The following is a 21,480-nucleotide window of genomic DNA, read 5'->3' as shown; positions in this document are numbered from 1 at the left end:
ATGGATTGGATGAACAAATATTGTTAAAATGTCGATACTACCCAAAGCAATCTTGTATACTCAATGCAACCCCTATCAAGATAACACCAGAATTCTTCACAGAACTAGAAAAAAACAATCCTAAAATTTGTATGAAACCACAAAAGACCCTGAAAAGCCAAAGCAACCCTGAAAAAGAAAACCAAAGGTAGAGGCATCACGATCCTGGACTTCAAGATGTATTACGAAGCTGTAATCATCAAGACAATATGGTACTGGCACAAAAACAGACACTCAGATCAGTGGAACAGAATAGAGAACCCAAAAATGGACCCACAAGTGTATGGCCAACTAATCTTGGACAAAGCAGGAAAGAATATCCGATGAAATAGACAGTCTCTTCAGCAAATGGTGCTGGGAAAACTGGATAGTGACATACAGAAAAATGAACCTGGACCACTTTCTTACATCATACACAAAAATAAACTCAAAATGGATGAAAGACCTAAATGTAAGACAGGAAGCCATCAAAATCCTAGAGGAGAAAGCAGGCAAAAACTTCTTTGACCTTGGCCACAGCAACTTCTTTCTCAACCTGTCTCTGGAGGCAAGAGAAACAAAAGCAAAAATGAACTATTGGGACCTCATCAAAATAAAATGCTTCTGCACAGCGAAGGAAACAATCAGCAAAACTGAAAGGCAACCGACGGAATGGGAGAAGATATTTGCAAACGACATATCAGATACAGGGTTAGTATCCAAAATCTATAAAGAACTTATCAAAGTCAACACCCAAAAGACAAATAAGCCAGTGAAGAAATGGGCAAATGACATAGACACTTCTCCAAAGAAGACATCCAGATGGCCAACCGACACATAACAAGATGCTCAACATCACTCATCATCAGGGAAATAGAAGTCCAAACCACAATGAGATATCCCCTCATGACTGTGAGAATGGCTAGAATTAACAACTCAGGCAACAACAAATGTTGGCAAGGATGTGGAGAAAGGGGAACTCTTGCACTGTCGGTGGGAATGCAAACTGGTGCAGCCACTCTGGGAAACAGTATGGAGGTTCTTCAAAAATTATAAATAGAACTACCCTATGACCCAGAAATTGCACTATTCAGTATTAATCCAGGGGATACAGGTGTGCTGTTTCAAAGGGGCACATGCACCCCAATGTTTATAGCAACACTGTTGCTAATAGCCAAAGTATGGAAAGAGCCCAGATGTCCATCAATGGATGAATGGAAAAAGATGTGGTGTGTATATGTGTGTGTGTGTGTGTGTGTGTGTGTGTGTGTGTGTATGTATATATGTATGTACATATATGTATATATATACATACATATATATGTATATATATATAATGGAGTATTATTCATCGATGGAAAAGAATAAAATCTTGCCACTTGCAACTATGTGGATGGAACTAGAGGGTATTATGCTAAGCGAAATCAGTCAGAGAAAGATAAGTATATGACTTCACTCATATGAGGAATTTAAGATACGAAACAGATGAGCATAGGGAAGGGAAGCAAAAATAATATAAAAATGGAGGGAGACAAAACATAAGAGACTCTTAAATATAGAGAACAAACTGAGGGTTGCTGGAGGGGTTGTGGGAGAGGGGATGGGCTAAATGGGTAAGGGGTATTAAGGAAGACACTTGCTGGGATGAGCACTGGGTGTTATATGTAGGGGATGAATCACTGGAATCTACTCCTGAAGTCATTATGGCACTTTATGCTAACCAACTTGGATGTAAATTTAATTAATTAATTAATTAATTAATTAAGTTAAAACAAAAACCAACAACAAAAAAAGTACCTTTGTCTTTGTTGATCTTATATAATACATGGAGAGTTTCTATTTTATTAATATTTGTTCTTCTATTCTTTCTACTTTCTTGGATTATTTTATTGTTCTTTAATGGTCTAGGATGCTTAGCTCATTATTTTCAGCCTTTTTAAAATATTCATATCTCGGGCTAAATACTTTTGTCTAAGCACTGCCTTCTTTCCTGCTACACATTTTGATATGTCAATTCTCATCATATTCAACATAAAATATTATTTAATTTCCATTATGATTTATTTTTTACCTAAATATATAAATTGTATACATTTTTTTTTATTTCTAACTTAATTGCATTGTCAGATAACATGTACTGTATGATTTCAGTTCCTTGAAACTTGGTAAGATTTGCTTTATGGCTCAATCAATATACATGGTCAAATTTTGTAAATGTGTTGTGTGCCCTTGAAAAGATGTGCCTTCTGTGGTTGTTGGGCAAATGGTTTTTTATATATGGTTATACATATATGATGCAGTTTGTTAAATGTGTGGTTTGCATCTTTGATGTTATTTTGTATTATCATTTACTATTTTATCATTACTCTCTTGTAAAAACAAACATTTATTTTTTTAATGTTTGTTTATTTTGAGAGAAAGAGACCATGATTGGGGCAGTGGCAGAGAGAGAGAGAGAGAGAGAGAGAGAGAGAGGAAGACAGAATTCCAAGCAATCTCCACGCTGTCAGCACAGAGCCCAATGTGGGGTTTGAACTCATGATCTGAGCCAATGTTGAGATTTGGATGCTTAACCAACTGAGCCACCCAGGTGTCCCCAAAGCCATTTGTTTTTGTAAAAATACTCTCCTCAAGGGTTTAGGTTGATGATTGGTGAGATTCTGATTAAGTAAGACTTAGAAAACCATAAAGTTCTTTGTGAATGTAGAATATGCCCTGATATCCCAATGGAGGACCTCATGTTTTTTTGAAGGTTATATAATGGTAAGAGTAGGAACAGTGGCTCTGTATAATAGATCAAACTGTCTGAAACTGCCATTTTTGCAAAAACCGCCGACTCTTGGCAATTTCCTGTCATTCAACAAAACACTTTGAAGATAGAAAATGTCCCGTACAGTTGCCATAATAACAATGCCTTTTATGTGTTTAGTGGATTAAATGAGTATTTTATTCTCTCCCCAAAGCATCAGGCTTTGGCACCAGGAAAAAAGAAAACTATGACTCGTTGTGACCAGAAGAAGCAGCCTGCTTCGTATGACATTCTTCTTGGGACTTCTCTCCTGTCCCTCACGGTTTCCACCTTCCTAGCCCTGCTTCCCGCTTTCTGTCTATGTCTGCTTTGTTTTCCTATAACTGCTGTAAGTAGCTCATGCTTCTCCTTTTTTTTTAGATCAACAAACATTGCCTGGCAGTGCGCTAAGCGCTTCTTTGAAAATTTGTGATAAAATACGTATAACACGAACTATACCATCTGAACTATGTCAGCATACAGTTGGTTGGCATTAAGCACACTCACATTGCCATGCACCCATCACTGCCACCCATCTCCAGAACTCTCTTCATCCTGCAAAGTTGAAACCATACCATTAAATGGTATCGCCCTATTCTGTCTCCCCCCAGCCCCAGCAGACCGTTCTTCTGTCCGTGTCTACGGATTTGACTACTCTTGGTCCTTCCTGTAAATGCCATCAGGCAGCACTGAGTGCTCGTCTCTTGTTTCATTTAATCCTCCCAATAAACCAGAGGAGAAGGATTATCCTTGAAAAACCTGTTTTAACTGAAGGATAGCTGACACACAGTGGTACATTAGTTTCAGGTGACCAGCATGGTGATTCGACGTCTCTGTACGTTATGCCGTGCTCACCACAAGTGTAGCCGCCATCTGTCGCCACACAAGTCTACTACACTGCCATTTGTCTTTTATTCCTGGGACTTACTCATGCCATAACTGGAAGCCTGTATCTCCCCTTCCTTCTCACCCATTTTGCCCACCGCCTTCCCAACCTCTTTTCTCTGGCAGCCCTCAGTTTGTTCTCTGTATTTATGGGTCTATTTCTGCTTTCGATTGTTTTGTTTTTTAGATTCCAAGTGAAATCATATTGTGTTTGTCTTTCTTTGACATATTTTACTTAGCATAATACCCTCTAGGTCCTTCAGTGTCGTCACATATGGCAAGAGCTCCTTCTTTTTCATGGCTGAGTAATATTCCTGTGTGTGTGTGTGTGCGCGCGCGCGTGTGCACACCACATCTTCTTTATCCATTCATCTATCAGTGGGCACTTTGGGTGCTTTCCTATCTGGCTATTGTAAATAAAGCAGTAATAAACAGGGGTGCATGCGTCTTGAAAAGTAGTATTTTCATTTTCTTTGGGTAATTCTACCCATTAGTAGAATTCCTGGATTGTGCGGTATTTCTATTTTTAATTTTCTGTTTTCTAGAGTGTCTGCACCAGTTTACATTCCCACCAAAAGGGCACGAGTGTTCCTTTTTTTGTCCACATCCTCCCCCACACTTGTTATTTCATTTTTTTTCTTTTTAAATTTCTATTTCAATTCTAGTTAGTTAGCATACAGTACAATATTGGTTTCAGGAGTAGAATTCCATGGTTCAATACTTACATACAATGCCCAGTGCTCATCACAACAACTGCCCTCCTTGATCCCCATCCCCCACCTAGCCCATTCCCTCCCGCCCCCCACCCCTGTCAACCCTCAGTTTGTTCTGTATCGTGAAGAGTCTCTTAGGGTTTGTTTCCCTCTATTTTTTCTACCCACCCACCCCCCCCCCCCCCCCCGCCTCATATGTTCATCTGTTTTGTTTCTTAAATTCCACATATGAGTGAACTCATACGGTATTTGTCTTTCTCCAACTGGTGTATTTCACTCAGCATAATATGCTCTAGCTCCACCCACATCGTTGCAAATGGCAACACTTGTTATTATTCGTCTTTTTGATATTAACAATTGTGACAGGTGTAAGGGGATAGGTCACTGTGGTTTTGATTCACTTTTCCCTGGTGATTGGTGATGTTGAGCATCTTTTCATGTATCTTTTGGCCATCTGTACATCTTCTTTGGAAAAATGTCCATGCAAGTTCTCTTCCCATTTTCAAATTAGACTGGAGGTTTTTTGAGTGTTGAGTTGTAGAAGTTCTTTATATTTTGGACACTGACGCCTGTTGGGTATATCATTTGCAAATATCTTCCTCTATTTTGTAGGTTGCCTTTCCATTTTGTTGATGGTTTCCTTGGCTGTGCAAAAGCTTATTTTACTGTAGTCCCAATAGCTTCTTTTTGCTTTAGTTCCTTTTGCCTGAAGAGACATATCTAGAAAAATGTTGCTAAGGCCAATATCAAAGAGATCACTGCCTGTGTTTTCTTCTTGGTCACTCTTCTATTTTGAATGTCCTTTATTCTTTGCCATATTGCTCTGGCCATACTTTAAAACATAAAATTTTATATGTTTTTGGTTCTATAATAAATTAACTATTACAAATTTTAAAATGAGGTAATTTAATATTTATTTTTAAATATACTTTATTTGGAAATTTACAATTACAATTTACAGAAAAATTGAGAGGCTAGCAGATAGTTTTCATAAGTATCACACCCAGTTTTCCCCCATTACTAACATTTATGCTAACATGAGATATTTGTTACAATTAATGAACCACTGTTGATACATTATTGTTAACCAAAGCTCCTCATTTATTTGCATCTCCTGGGTTTTACTTAATGTCTTTTTCTGTCCCAGGGTCACATCTCAGATACCACATTGTATTTAGTCATCATGTCTTCCTGGGCATTTCTTGGCTGGGACAGTTTCTCAGCCTTTCCTTGTTTTTGATGATCTTGATAATTTTAAGGAGTACTGCTGATCAAATATTTTGTAGACACTTCTCTGTTGGAGTTTGATGTTTTTCTCAAGACTGGACTAGGGTTATGGGTTTTGGGTTGGAAGATTACAGAGGTAAAGTGCCATTTCATTATATCACCTCAAGGTTACCTAACAACATAATTTATCAGTGTTGATATTGACCTTGAGCTCCTGGATGAGGTCATGTTTGTCCCATTTCTCATTGTGAAGTTGTTCTCTCCTTCCTTCCCATGATGCACTCTTTGAAAGGAAGTCACTATGTGTGGCCCATATTTCAGGGGTCAGAATTTATGCCCCCTTCCTTGAGTCAGGCTGAGTATACATATAAATTCTTTGAAATTATTCTGCAAGGAGATTTGTCTCTTTCCCCCCATATTTAATTGGTCATTTATTTATACCAGTATGGTCTCATGGATATGTATTTTACACTCTGAGTTATAATTTAGTACCACTCTGGTTTTTTTCCAGTATGTTCTAGCTTTGGCCACTGGGAGGTCTTTCAGTTTTCACCTTTGTCTCTTCGACATAACCCGGTCAAGATAGTTGTTCGGAGTGTTTTGTTTTGTTTTGTTTTGTTTTGGTGTGTGTGTGTGTGTGCGCGTGCGTGTGTGCATGTGCCCTTTCTTATTTTCTGGCACTACAGGATGCCCCAGGCTTACCTTGTGCATTTCCTTTCCTAGTCCTAGAATCAGCCCTTTCTCTCTAAGGAGCCCTGGTTCCTTTTGTTGGAGGCTGATACTAGACACCCAGATCTGGCTGCCAGTGTTCTTGTTGCCATGGGATATTGTTGCTTCGCGTTCCTCTCAGCTGACTGAGCTAGGACATAAATGTGTGCGTCCTGATTAGTATATACACACGTCTCCATCAATGTTTCCATGTGTATCCATTTGTATCTACACCAAACTAAACATGAGTTCATAGATGTCTCCAGCTCTGATCCATTGCCACCCCAGCCCTTCTAGCCTCTTTCCCTTGCTTATCTGTGGAGTCCCTATCCAGCAAGGATAAACCCGGCTCCTGGCGTTGCCATCCATTTATTTAATTGTGCAGTTACAACGCCACACATGTATAGAAGTGTCACGATTGGTAAACACACCCCTCTGCAAAACAGCATTGTCAACTAGAGTATAACAGTTACGCGCACTTCCGTTTGCCTTTAGTCTTACAGACTCCATTCATTTCCATAGGTTATGAGCCAGCACCTTTCCCCTCGCCCACTTCAGATTGTTTCATACCTTTGTAGTACATTCTCTTGTCAGTCTACATTCTTTCCTGGGATCCCTCAATCTTCTAAACCTTTTTTTTTTTTAATTTGCCTATGTTGAGGCTCACTCTGTTCTATAGAGTGCTGTGGGTTTTGACAAATGTGTAATGTCATACCCACCATGGCAGTATACTACAGACTAGTTTTGCCACCCTAAAGATTTCCTGTGCCTCATCTATTTAACCCTTCCTCCACTCCTGAACCTCTGGTTATCACTGATCTTTCTACTGTCTCTGTAGTTTTGCCTTTTCCAGAATGCCATGTAAGTAGAATCATAGTATTTCATCTAATCAGACTGGGTTAATTACTCAATAATATGTATTTAAGGTTCACCCATGTCTTTTTTTTTTTTTTGCATTGATAGCTAATTTCTTTTATTTAAAAAAATATTTTTAACATTAATTTATTATTGAGAGACAGAGAGAGAGAGACAGAGCATGAGCATGGGAGGGGCAGAGAGAGGGGCAGACCCAGAATCGGAAGCTCTGAGCTGTCAGCACAGAGCCTGAAGCGGGTCTCAAACCCACGAACAGCAAGATCATGACCTGAGCTGAAGTCGGACGCTTAACTGACTGAGCCACCCAGGCACCCCTTTTTTATTTTACGTAGACTTTATATTTTAGAGATGCTTTAGGTTGATGGCAACATCATGCAGAAATGACCTAGAATTGCCATATATATCCTTGCTCCATACATGCGCAGCCTCCCTCGTTATGAACAAACTACACCACATTGTTACAGTTGATGAGCCGGCATCATTATCACCCTAAATCTATAGTTTATGTTAGTGTTCATTCTTAGTGGTGTTCTGTCAGCTTGTATACATTCTATGGGTTTTGATAAATACATAATTACAAGTGTCCAAGTGTCGGCCATTGTAGCATACACAATAATTTCATTCACTTCTGTGTTCTCTGCCTCTTCATTTGTCCCTTACCCCCAACCCCTGGGATCCACTCACTGTCTCTTTAGTTTTGCCTTTTTCTAGGATGTCATATAGTTGGAATTAGACCGTATGTAGCCATTTCATATGGCTTCTTGCATTTAGTCACAGGTATTTAAGTTTTCCCTATGTCTTCGTGACTTCCTAGCGCATTTGTTTTTTAACACTGAGGAATATTCCATTGTCTGGATGGACCACAGTTTATTTGTCCACCCACCTACTGAAGCATCTCTTGGTTGCTTCCAGATTTTGACAGTTGTGAATAAAGCTTCTATAAACATCCGTGTGCAAGATTTTGTGTGGCCATAAGTTTTCAACTCCTGTGGGTAATAAACACCAAGGAGCATAGTTGCTGGATTGTATATTGTAAGAGTATGTTTAGTTTTGTGAAAAACCACCAAACTGCTGTGGCTGTACCATTTTGCATTCCCACCAGCAATGGATGGGAGTTCCTGTTGCTCCACGTCCTTGTCAGCATCTGGTGTTGTCAGTGTTCTGGATTTGGGCCATTGCAATAGGTGTGTGGTGATATCCCATAGTCATTTTAATTGGCAATTCCCTAATGACATTTGATGTTGAGTGTCTTTTCGTATGATTATTTGCCACCAGTATGTTTTCTGTGAGGTGTATGTTCAGATCTTTGGCCCATTTTTTGATCAGGCTGTATGTTTTCACATTGTTAAGTTTAAGAGTTCTTTGTATATTTTAGATGATCGTCTTCTACTGGATATATTTTTTGCAAGTATTTTCTCCCTGTCTGTGGCTTGTGTTCTCATTCTCTTGATAGTGTCTTTTGCAGAATTGAAGATTTTACTTTTAATGAAGCCCAGCTTATCAATAATTCTTTCATGTATGAAGTCTTGTGTTATATCTAAAAAGTCATCACCAAACCCAAAGTCATCTAGATTTTCTTCTATGTAATCTTCCAAGAGTTTGATAGTCTTGCATTTTGCATTGAGGTATCTGAGCCATTTTGGATTGACTTTTGTAAAAAGTGTATGGCCTAGGTTTATCCTTTTGGATGTGGATGTCCAATTGTTCCTGCACCATCTGTTGAAAAGACTCTTTTTTTTTCACTGCATGGCCTTTGCTCCTTTGTCAAAGATCAGTTGACTGTATTTGAGTAAGTATGTTTCTGGGCTGTCTACTCTGTTTCATTGATCTATTTGTCTATTATGTGCAAGTCTACTCTGTCTTGATTTATAGATTTTTGTAGCTTTGTAGTAAGTGTTGAAGTCTGGTAGTTTAAATCTTCTGACTTCATTTTTCTCCTTCAATATTATGTCGGTTATTCTGGGCCTTTTGCCTCTTCTTCTAAATTTTAGGATCAGTTTGTTGATATCCACAAAATAGCATGAAAGGACCCTGATGGAAATTGTGTTGATTCTGTAGATCAAGCTGAAAAGAATTAACATCTTGACAATATTGTGTTCCTTCCTATCCATGAACATGGAATCTTCCATTTATTTCTTTGATTTTTTTAAATCAGAGTTTTATAGTTTTCCTAATGTAGATCTGATATATATTTTGTTAGATTTATACTTGAGTGTTTCATTTTTTTAGGTGTTAATGTAAATGGTATTGTATTTTTGATCTCAAAGTCTCCTTGTTTATTGTTGATAGATAGGAAAGTGATTGACTTTTGTATATTAACCTTGGATCCTGCAACCTTGCTATAATTGCTTGTTAGTTTCAACATTTTGTTCTTGATTCTGAGATTTTCTCCAGAGACAACCACATCATCTGCAAAGATGGTTTTAGTTTTCTTTTTCAATCTGTATATCCTTATGTCCTTTTTTTATTGTCTTATGTAGTACTTCCAGTACAATGTTGAAAAGAAGTAGTGAGAGGGAACATTTTGGCTTTGTTTCTGATCTTAGCAGGAAAGCTTCTAGTTTCTTACCATTAAGTCTGATGTTAGCTTTTGAGTTTCTTTTGTAGATGTTCTTTATTAAGTTCAGAAAGTTCTCCTCCATTCCTACTTTATGGAGTTGTTACCATGCATGGGTGCTAGGTTTTGTCAAATGCTTCTTCTGTATCTATTCATATGATTATGTTATTTTTCTTCTTTAGGTGGTTGATGTGGTCGATTACATTAATTGATTTTTAAATGTTGAACCAGCTTTGCATTATGTGGAATAAATCCTACCTCTTTGTGGTGTATAATTATTTTTACTTATCACTGGGTTCAATTTCCTATTATTTTACTAAAGATATTTGTATCTATGTTCATGGGAGGTATTGGTCTATAATATTCTTGGAATGTGTTTGTCTGGTTTTGATATTAGTGTAATGGTGGCCTCATAGAATGAATTAGGAAGTATTCCCTCTGCTTCTACATTCTGGGTGAGATTGTAGACAATTGGCATAATTTTTTCCTTAAATGTTTGGTAGATTTCACCAGTAAACTCAGCCAAACCTAATGCTTTTTTGTTTTGGAAGGTTATTTGTTGTTGACTCAATCTATTCAATAGACATCAGCTTATGCAGATTGTCTGTTTCTTCTTGTGTGAGTTTTGGCAAGTTGTTTTTCAAGGAATTGGTCTATTTCATCTAGCTTATCAAATTTGTGAGCATAGAACAGTTCATAGTAATCCTTTATTTTCCTTTAAATGTCCACAGGATCTGTAGTGTTGTCCCCTTTTCCATTTCTGATAGAAGTAATTTGTGTTTTATCTCTTTTCTTAGTTAACCTGGCTAAAAACTTATTGACTTGATTCATCTACTCAAAGAAGCAGCTTTTGGTGCACCTGGTGGCTCAGTCAGTTAAGCGTCTGGCTTCAGTTCAGGTCATGACCTCACCATTTGTGAGTTTGAGTCCCATGTCAGGCTCTGTGCTGACAGCTCAGAGCCTGAAGCCTGCTTCAGATTCTGTGTCTCCCTCTATCTCTGTTCCTTCTCCTTCCCCTTTCTTTTTTCTTGCCTAATTGCTGTGGCTAGGACTTCCAATACTATGTTGAATAAAAGTTGCAAAAGTGGGAATACTTGTCTTTTTTCTGATATTAAAGGAAAATCAGTCAAATTTTTACCATGAATATGATGCTAGCTATGATTTGTCATATATGGCCTTCATTCTGTTGACGTACATTGTTTCTATACCCATTTTATTGAGAATTTTTATCATAAATGGATATTGAATTTGTCAAACGCTTTTTCTGCTTCTACTGAAATGATCATATGATTTTTATCCTTTGTTTTGTTAATATTGTATATCACATTGATTGATTTATGGATATTGAACCACTCTTATGTCATTGGAATAAATCCCACTTGACCATGGTGTAGGATCCTTTTAATTTGTTGTTGACTTTGGTTCACTATTATTTTGTTGAAGATTTTTGCATCTCTTCTCATCAGGGATATTGGCCTATAATTTTCTTTTTTTGTAGTGTCTTTAGTTTAGATATCAGGGTAATGCTGGTCTTGTGGAATGACTTTGGAAGCATTCTCTCCTCTTCAATTTTTTGGAATAGTTTGAAAAGTGTAGGTGTTAACTCCTTTTTAAATGTTGGGTAGAATTCATGGTCTTGTCCTGACTTTTGTTTTTTTGTTTTTTTGTTTTTTTTATTACTGATTAAATTTCATTACTAGTAATCAATCTTTTCAGATTTTCTATTTCTTCCTGATTCAGTCTTGGAAGGTTGTATGTATTTATCCATTTCTTCTAGGTTGTCTAATTCTTTTAATATAATTTATTGTCAAATTGGTTTCCATACAACACCCAGTGCTCATCCCAACAAGTGCCCTCCTCAATGCGCATCACCCATTTTCCCCTCTGTCCCCTCTCCCTCATCTCCCCCCACATCAACTCTCAGTTTGTTCTCTGAATTTAAGAGTCTCTTGTGGTTTTCCACCCTCCCTCTCTGTTTGTAACCCTTTTTTCCCCTTTCCCTTCCCCCATGGTCTTCTGTTAAGCTTCTCAAGATCCACATATGAGTGAAAACATATGGTACCTGTCTTTCTCTGACTGACTTATTTCACTTAGCATAATACCCTCCAGTTCCATCCACATAGCTGCAAATGACAGGATTTCATTCTTTCTCATTGCCAAGTAGTATCCCATTGTATATATAAATCCATTTGTATTTATGTATCCACTTGTTATTGATGGACAGTTAGTTTCTTTCCATAATTTGGCTATTGTTGAAAGCACTGGTATAAACATTGGAGTACACGTGCCTCTGTGTATAAGCACTCCTGTATCCTTTGTATAAATTCCTAGCAGTGCCATTGCTGGGTCACAGGGTAGTTCTATTTTTAATTTCTTGAGGAACCTCCACACTGTTTTCCAGAGCAGCTGCACCAGTTTGCATTCCCACCAATAGTGCAAGAGGGTTCCTGTTTCTCCACATCCTCACCAGCATCTATAGTCTCTTGATTTGTTCATTTTAGCCACTCTGACTGGCGTGAGGTGGTTTCTCATTGTGGCTTTGATTTGTATTTCCCTGATGATGAGTGATGTTGAGCATCGTTTCGTGTGTCTGTTGGCCATCTGGATGTCTTCTTTGGAAAAAGGTCTATTCATGTCTTCTGCCCGTTTCTTCACTGGATTATTTGTTTTTTGGGTGTGGAGTTTGGTGAATTCTTTATAGATTTTGGATACTAGCCCTTATCAGATATGTCATTTCCAAATATCTTTTCCCATTCCATCTGTTGCCTTTTAGTTTTGTTGATTGTTTCCTTTGCAGGGCAGAAGATTTTTATCTTCTGCACTGCAGAATGAGGTCCCAATAGCTCATTTTTGCTTTTAATTCTCTTGCCTTTGGAGATGTGTCAAGTAAGAAATTGCTGCAGCTGAGGTCAAACAGGTTGTTGCCTGTTTTCTCCTCTAGGGTTTTGATGGTTTCCTGTCTCATATTCAGGTCTTTCATCCATTTTGAGTTTACTTTTGTGTATGGTGTAAGAAAGTGGTCTAGTCTAGGTTGTCTAATTTAATGGCATACAATTGTCTGGAGTAGTCTCTTATGATCCTTTGTATTTCTGTGGTATCTATTGTAACTTCTCTCTTTTATTTTGATTTTATTTGGGCTTCCTCCCTTTTTTTCTTGATAAATGTGGCTAAAGATTTATCAATTCTGTTGATCTTTTCAAAGAACTAGCTCTTAGTTTCTTTCTTTCTTTCTTTCTTTCTTTCTTTCTTTCTTTCTTTCTTTCTTTCTTTTGTTCTTTCTTTCGTTCTTTCCTGTTTCATTTATTTCCATTGTGATCTTTATTCTTTCCTTGTACTAACTTTAGGCTTTCCTCTTTTTTTAGTTCCTTTATTTCCTGTGAACTTTCATTGTTTATTTGTTACTTTCCTTGTTTCTTGAGGTGGGCCTGAATCACTATAACTTCTCTTTTGGAACTGCTTTTGCTGAATCATACAGATTTTGGAACATTGTGTTTTCATTTTAATTCGTTTCAAGGTACTTTCATTTCTTCTTTGATTTCTTAATTGACTAATCAGTTGTTTAGTTTCCAAGTGTCTGTGTTTTCTTCCAGTTTTCTTCTTGTAATTGATTTCTAGTTTCATACTGTTGTGGTCAGAAAAGATGCCTGCTATGATTTCGGTCTTCTTAAATTTATTGAGGCTTGTTTTGTGGCTTAACATGTGACCTATCCTGGAGAATGTTCCATGTGCACTTGAGAAGAATGTGTTTTTTCTGTTTTCGGATAGAATATTCTGTATATATCTCTTAAGCACCTCTAGTCTAAAGTGTCATTTAAGGGGCACCTGAGTGGCACAGTCTTTATGCATCCAGCTCTTAATTTCAACTCAGGTCATGATCTCATGGTTCGTGAGTTCGAGCCAAGTGTCAGGCTCCACACTGACAGTGTAGAGCCTGCTTGGGATTCTCTCTTTCTCTCTCTCTCTCTGCCCTTCCCCCACTCACACATATGCTCTCTCTCATGCTCCCTCTCTCTCCCTGACTCAAAATAAATAAGTAAACTTAAAAAAGATAAAATGTCATTTCAAGCCAATGTTTTCTCATTAATTTTGTACCTGGATGATCTATCCATTGATGTAAGGTGGGATGTTAAAGTCCCCTACCATTGTATTACTGTCAGTTTCTCCCTTTGTGTCTGTTAACATTTGCTTTATATATTTAGGTTCTTCTATGTTGGGTGCATAGATATTTAGAAGTGTCAATACTTCTTGTTTAACTGGTCCCTTTATCATTACATAATGCCCTTCTTCATCTCCTGGTACAGCCTTTGTTTTAAAGTCTGTTTTGAGTGAAAGCCTAAGAACCCAGCTGTTCAGAAAAGATTTTCACACTGGTATTTCTGGCTAGTGATATCTTCTTCCACTTACCTGCTGAAGCACATTTATCTATTTCTTTCTGGCAAAACCAACAAAAATTTTATCTGGAGTCTGCCTAATATTACCATAGCACCTCAACATCAAGGGCAGGGATTCTGATTTCTGAATTATTAGTTGACCTACCACATTAAGACAAATTAGCAAATAAGCAATAACGTGCTAACCTGACTGTGCATCAAGATACTCTGCAGCTTATGAGAAAGTATTTTTAAAATGTAACCAGTGGAGACAAATCATATGACAGTGGCTTTCAGAGGAGACTGTCTGAAGCTGTACCTGACTTTACAGCTGACAGAACATCACAGCCCAGAAAGCCATGCATGGAGATTTATCCTGAGGGAGAAAGGGGTTCATCTTGGCAGATGACCTAAAGCAGTTCCTGTGTGAAACATTATCAAGTGTTGAAGGGCTCTGTGCTCTTGTTGGGTCAGATAGAGATGCAGTGCCTGTTACTAAAGTGGCCAGTGACGGGGCGCCTGGGGGCTCAGTCGGTTGGGCGTCCGACTGCAGCTCAGGTCGTGATCTCGCGGTTCGTGGGTTCGAGCGTCGCATTGGGCTCTGTGCGGACAGATCAGGGCCTGGAGCCTGCCTCGGATTCTGTGTGTGTGTGTGTGTGTGTATGTGTGTGTGTGTCTCTCTCTGCGCCTCCTCTGCTCACATGTGTTCTCTCTCTCTCTGTCTCTCAAAAATAAACAAACATTAAAAAAAATTTTTTTTAAGTGGCCAGTGACAGTGCTCTGGAGCATGCTTTCAGACCTGGCTTCTTAACTACTTTTTCCTTTGCAAACAGAGGAAGAGAGAAAACTTGGACTTTCAAAAAAACAAAACTGTCATCTGTTACTATAACACCTACCAAGTGGTTCGATACAATCATTTACCTTTGGGGGTGAGTTTCATAGCCAGCAGCAATGCCAATCAATACAGGAGTAATTATTAGACTAGAAAAGAAACTTACTCCATTATTTGAGGAATTGAGACAAGTTGTGGAAGTTTCTTTATCTGGCAGTGGCTTTGATTTACATCTTATTTTCATTATAACAGATACAATATCAATCCAGCAACCTTTAGACCACAGCAAATACTTGTGTCCATGTACTCAAGAAAGGGCCCCTTTTTCTACCTTACGCTAAAGAAAGAGCCTATAGATATAGTTTATGGACAGATTGTTATCTTTTCTTGTGTAGGGTCTTTTCGTATTTAGTGAGATCTGGGGATGCCACAGAAGCGGTTCAGTAAGTACATCCCAGTTCCTGTGGACTTGGTCTAGTCACCAAGTACATACGAGATTCTATTCAGTGGGTCAGAATCAAAATGGTACTTTGATCCACTTGTACCATTAAATGCTCCCTGTTACATGCCCAGGCCTGCAGAATGAAGCAGACCCTTTTTATTGTGAATAATAATGAGAACATATTTTTTTTAGGTTTTCTTTCTTTGCTTTGAGTGTGAGGAAGATAGAATGGCTCAGTAAAAGTAGTAAAATCAGTCCTCTCACTAACTTTTGTATGTATACGTTCTGTTGCGGCACAGATGAATATTGCTAATTGGTTTGATTCTTCTCAGAGTGCTGCTCTTTAGTGGAGATGAAAGTGCTGGCTGATGGCTTTGTTCTCCCCTCTGCTTTCTGGAAGCAATCAGTGTTTTAATGTTTGTGTGTTCTTCGTGAAATTTAGAAGTGATTCATTATTGAATTCTGTTTCCACTATTGATGTGTGTGGAAACACGGTAGTGCAGCCATTTCTTTTCATACGTGAGTATAAATAAAACAGAATTGTTTTAAGTAAAAAAATAATAAAATGTAATAGGCAGAAAATTACACTGTGCTTAATGACTGATTTTTATTTTTAAACCGTTAGTCCCTTAAGGTCACATCTGTCAAGTGTGTGTTCACATATTTACTTAAGTCAATGATTGCTTTATTTTAACCACCTTTTATTATTAATCTTTATTTATTTTTGAGGGAGAGAGAGACAGAGTGCAAGCAGGGGAGGGGCAGACAGAGAGGGAGACATAGAATCCGAAGCAGGCTCCAGGCTCCGAGCTGTCAACACAGAGCCCGACGCGGGGCTCGAACCCACAGACCGTGAAATTATGACCTGAGCCGAATTATGACGCTTAACCGACTGAGCCACCCAGGCGACCCTATTATAATTATTTTTATTTTTTTAAGTTTATTTATTTATTTTGAGCGAGAAAGCATGAGTGGGGCGGGGCAGAGAAAGAGAAGAGAATCTCAAGCAGGCTCTGTGCTGTCAGTGAAGAGCCTGTCATGGGGCTCGATCTCACAAATCGTGAGATCATGACCTGAGCCAAAATCAAGACTCAGATGCTTAACGGACTGAGCCACCCAGGCACCCCATATTTTATTATTTTTTGAAGGAAGCTAGCTAGCTTTAGTGGTTTGCCCTATGTGCACTTTTCTTTTTGCTCTAAATATGCCATTGGACTTGTGTGTCTGTGTGTGTGTGTGTGACGAGTTTGCAAAATTCACCATGACTTGAAGTGCAATGACAGATCTAGATGTTCATTTACCATGCTGTGTGACTTTTCCCAAAGGATCTGTACTTTATTTCCTTACACCAGCTTGAAACCTGTTGTTTTAAATCTTTGGATCACTGTGTCGTGATCATGTTCACATGGTGTGCCATAGGTACTTACTCATGGACCAGGAGAGCACCTTCAGTTTTGGATGACTACTCTAATGACATTCTTAGGAAAAATGGAAGGTGCCAGGGGTAATAATGGCCAGTCAATAATCATACCATGGACTTCAAATACTATAGCTGTCAATGGATATGCTATGTAATCACGTGTAGAACTTTGTATGGGTGTCTTCAACCCTTTCTCTTCCACTAGCAACCCGAATAACACCTGACCTTTTGGTTGGCTAGAGTAAGTGGCCGGCTACCTTTCTTTCTTGCTGTGGTGTGATTGGCTGAACAGTCTTTTATTAAAAGTTGAAATGTAGATTGAAATCACATGAAAAATCACCTTTGGTTATAAACCTCCAACATTTTGATCCTCCATCCATGTTTTTGTCACATGCGGGGTAAAAAGCACCTCACAATGCCAAAATTGTACAGTACTTATGTTCCCAAGTAGCGTCCTCATCTTCTGGGTAGAAATTACATTGTGCTAGGAATATGCAGAAAAATGGACCTCAGAAGTGGATTTACCGCTCATCTGTTAAGTCCTTAACTACAGTTTTAACAAGCATGACATTGCTAAGTATATGACATGTACATCATTTCAAAAAATACTGCCATGACTTTTATGCATATTTTAGCTTCAAATTTTGAAGCATCTTTTCTTTCTTTCCTTTCCCCTTCTTCTCATTTTGCTTCATTTTCATTATTGATATTAAACAGTGTTATCTTTGCAAACATATATCAAAGGTTGTTCTGGAGCATTTATTGCCTTTCTGGAAATGTTGGTAAGAAATGTTCTTTAAATGGGAACCCTCTTGCACTCTTGGTGGGGATGCAAACTGATGAACAATATGGAGGTTCGTCAAAAACTAAAAATGGAATTACCCTACAATCCAGCAATTGCACTACTAGGTATTTACCTAAAGGATACAGAAATACAGATTCAAAGCGGGTACATGCTCCCCAATGTTTATAGCAGCACTATCAACAATAGCTCAACTATGGAGAGAACCCAAATATCCATCGACTGATAAATGGACAAAGAAGATATAGATATAGATATAGATATAGATATAGATATAGATATAGATACACACACACATATCTCCATACATACATACATACACACACACACACTGAAATATTACTCGGCAATGAAAAAGAATGAAATCTTGCCATTTGCAATGACATGGTTGGAGCTAGAATGTACCATGCTAAGTGAAATAAGTCAGTCAGAGAAAGACAAATACCATATGATTTCTTCACTCATGTGGAATTTAAGAAACAAAACAGATGAACATATGGGAAGTGGGGGGCAGTTTTGTTCTAACAGACATTTAGGTTAATTGTAAAGATAAGGAATGCATTATGGGTCGAAATCAAATATTCCTGTCACATCTATTTTGTTCCTGGCTTACTGGCTTTATTTTCAAAATTGAAGTTTGTAGTTTCCTTTTATTGGCATTCTTGCATATACTGTTCATTCAATAAATGAGTTATGACTTTCAAAAATAGTCTATTATGTCTTATATAAATATTGCCACCCCTACTTTCTTTTCTTTCTCATTTTCATGGAATATCTTTTTTCTATGCTTTTACTTTCAGTCTGTGTGTGTCTAAAATCTGAAATGAACCTTTTGTAGGCAGCATATAGGTGGGGTTTTTGTTTGTTTGTTTGTTTTTGAGAGAGAGCTCATAGGGGAGAGAGGCAGAGAGAGAGAGAGAGAGAGAGAGAGAGAGACCGAGAGAGAATCTTATAGCAACAATGTGGAGCTCGATTCCATGACCCTGGGATCATGACCTGAGCAGAAACCAAGAGTCGGAGGCTCAGCCAACTGAGCCACCCAGGAGCCCCAGGATGGTCTTGTTTTTTTAATCCGTTCAGCCACACTCTGTATTTTGACTGGGGCATTTAATCCATTTACATTTAAGTATCGATACGTATGTATTTATTGCCATTTTGTTCATTGTTTTCTGGCTGTTTTGTAGTTCTTCTGTATTTCTCCTTCTCTTGCTCTCTTCCCATGTGATTTGATGACTTTATTTAGTGTTATACTTGGATTCCTCTCTTACTACCTTTCGTGTATCTATTTTTAGGTTTTTGGTTTGTGGTTACCATGAGGTTTGTGGATGGTAACCCATGTATGTAGCCGTCTATTTTTAGTTTCTTATATTCCTTTTTTTTATGTTGAGGTTCTCGCTGTGTTCGCCCATTCTTCTCCCAAGTTTTGTAAGCACATTTATGACCATTACTTTGAATTCTTTGTTGGATAGATTGTCTATCTCCATTTTGTTTAGTTCTGACTCAGAAGTTTTGTCTCACTCTTTTGTTGGGAGCACAATCCTCTGTCTCCTCATTTTGCCTAACTCTCTCTGTTGGTCTCTATGTATGAGGTAGTCCAGCTTTGGCTCCCACTTTTGCGGGCATGGCTTTAAGTAGGCGATGTCCTGTGGGGCCCATGCGTGCAGTGTCCCCTGACAGCGGAGACCGGGGCTTTAGTGGCACCCCAGTGTGGGCTACTCACGCTCCCCTGTTGTTGGAGGGTCGTGACTTGTCTGGGTGTGCCTGTGGCTGGCCGTGAACCTGGCCAGGACTGCGGCTGGTGGGAAGGGCTGGTTTCCAGCCCAGCGGACCGCCAGGCCCAGGGAGGGTTGCTGTGGGTGTGCTGGTGGGTGGTGCTGTTGTACTGTTGGCTCGAGGTCTGCCAAGGTGCAGGGCTGCGTGGTTCCCTCAGCACGGTGTCACCAGTCCAGAGGGAGGATTGCAGAACGGAACCCGCCAGGGATGGGGTCAGCATGGCAGAATGAGAGCAAAAACTGCTGCTGCCAGTGTGTGTCGGTCCCCAGCGAGAGGCCCAGCTGCCTCCCGCGTCTCTGGCAGATGCTCCAAGGTGAGTAAGCAGGTGTCCTTCACCTGTGGCACGTGCACTTTTAAATCGGACGTGAGCCCTTTCAGAGTGTTCCCTTCCCTACAGTTTTGTCGTTGTCCTGGATGTATTGCCCGTGAGCGTTTAAAGCCAGGCGTTCAGGGGGCTCATGTCTCCTGTGCAGGATCGGGACAGTGCCAATCTGGAGCTTGAATCTCTTACTCCTCAGGGAAATTCCCAAACCTGAGCCACACCAGATCTCCGCCTCTTTCGCCTCATCTCAGTGCCGGCGGAGGCTCTGTCCTCCCAGTCTCCAGGCCCCCTTCGGAGGGAATTCTTCCATATACAGGTGCGGATTTGTTGTGTCCACGGGAGGAGGTGAGCTCCGGACGTGCGTCTGCCACCACCTCCAACCCTCGACCATCACGTGTTTTCTTTTGCCTTTCTGTGCCACCGTGACCTCGCACAGAACTGATAAACACAGACGTAGCTGGTTCAGCCTGCTTTACACGGTGCACAGAAAGCTTTCGAATCCAACACAGAACTTTGGCTAAGTGAGTCATTCAATCAAGTAAAACAACAGATTTCGAGGGGTTCTCTCTTCTTTTTTTTTTTTTTTTTTTACTTTTAGGCCAATTATTCTAGGAACTGTGGCCGTGTTTACTGGGCTTGGTGTCATATTGGGACTCCTAAGAACAAAGTTGAAAGAAATACATGAAGCATAGAATGGATTCCATCCTATCAAATACATTTAAAAAACAGTTTGGGAAATATTGAAATCTGTTGCGCACGGAATTACTAGCCATTTGGGACAGAAGTGACGGCCGGAACCTTCTTGGAAGAAGAGAATTATACTGGATTAGACTCAATTACGGAGCTCTGCCTCGTCAGCTCGACTTGAAGTAGCTTTCCTTTCTTGTCACTATCTTGGTGTGATTTTTAAAATGATTTTTGGCTCTTAAAAACTGAGAGCAAACTGAGGGTTGATGGGGGGAGGGTGGGTGAAGGGTATTGAGGAGGGCACCTGTTGGGATGAGCACTGGGTGTTGTATAGAAACCAATTTGACAATAAATTTCATATTTAAAAAAATAAAATGATTTTTATTTCCCATTTTAAGAAATTTTCAGGACTTCTAAACTGAAAGTGAAAATGCCACAAATGTAGTTGAGCTACACCCATTCTAAGTCAACACATGGAGAGAATTTTGACCACGTTGGCTTTGGAAGGGGATGTAAAATTGAGCGACATGCACCCAGATCGCATCCCGTGCAAATCCACGCAATGTGTGCCAAAAGATGTCTTGAAACGTCTCTTGGCAAAAATCGTAACCCGTTATGCTTCAGAGTTGTATCATAAAGACTGTTTCTTCAGCAACTGGGGTCTAAAAAGTGTAACCTCTGCGGTTTCCTTAAAATAATACACAAGATCAACTGTTTCCTTTGCTGCTGGAGTGTTATTTTTATATATATATTCGTACAAATTATTCAGACGGAGGTTCTGTGGGAAAGTTAACTCACGAAGTAGCTAGCTGGTAGAGATACACCGCGTGACAGGCCGTCTGCTCAGCGACGGGGAGGGAGAATGTTTGGAAAAGTGTCCATATGTAAATAAACGGGGCACTGTGCCGGGTGTAAGGTTCTCATGTTCTACAGAATGGTAGTGCGCATTAGCACATGTAGGCTTGTCCCGGGGGTGGCTTTGGAGGCTTGACCCAGGCTGGGGTAGGACGACTGAGTTCTATTTGAACCTGGAGGGTGGTAAACATGACTAGTGGTGAAA

General features: G+C 39.3%; 1 protein-coding gene across 8 annotated transcripts in view; it reads left to right on the top strand.

Annotated features, from left to right (window-relative positions):
- Positions 1 to 21,480, top strand: part of LOC106968428 (cytidine monophosphate-N-acetylneuraminic acid hydroxylase) — a 140,565-nt gene that overhangs the window by 61,790 nt on the left and 57,295 nt on the right. The gene's annotated exons all lie outside the window — the stretch shown is intronic.

The sequence above is a fragment of the Acinonyx jubatus genome, chromosome B2 (assembly GCF_027475565.1).
Source record: "Acinonyx jubatus isolate Ajub_Pintada_27869175 chromosome B2, VMU_Ajub_asm_v1.0, whole genome shotgun sequence".
NCBI classification, from domain to species: domain Eukaryota; kingdom Metazoa; phylum Chordata; class Mammalia; order Carnivora; family Felidae; genus Acinonyx; species Acinonyx jubatus.
Note: the sequence above shows the minus strand (reverse complement) of the source record. Positions and strands in the feature narration are given on the sequence as shown.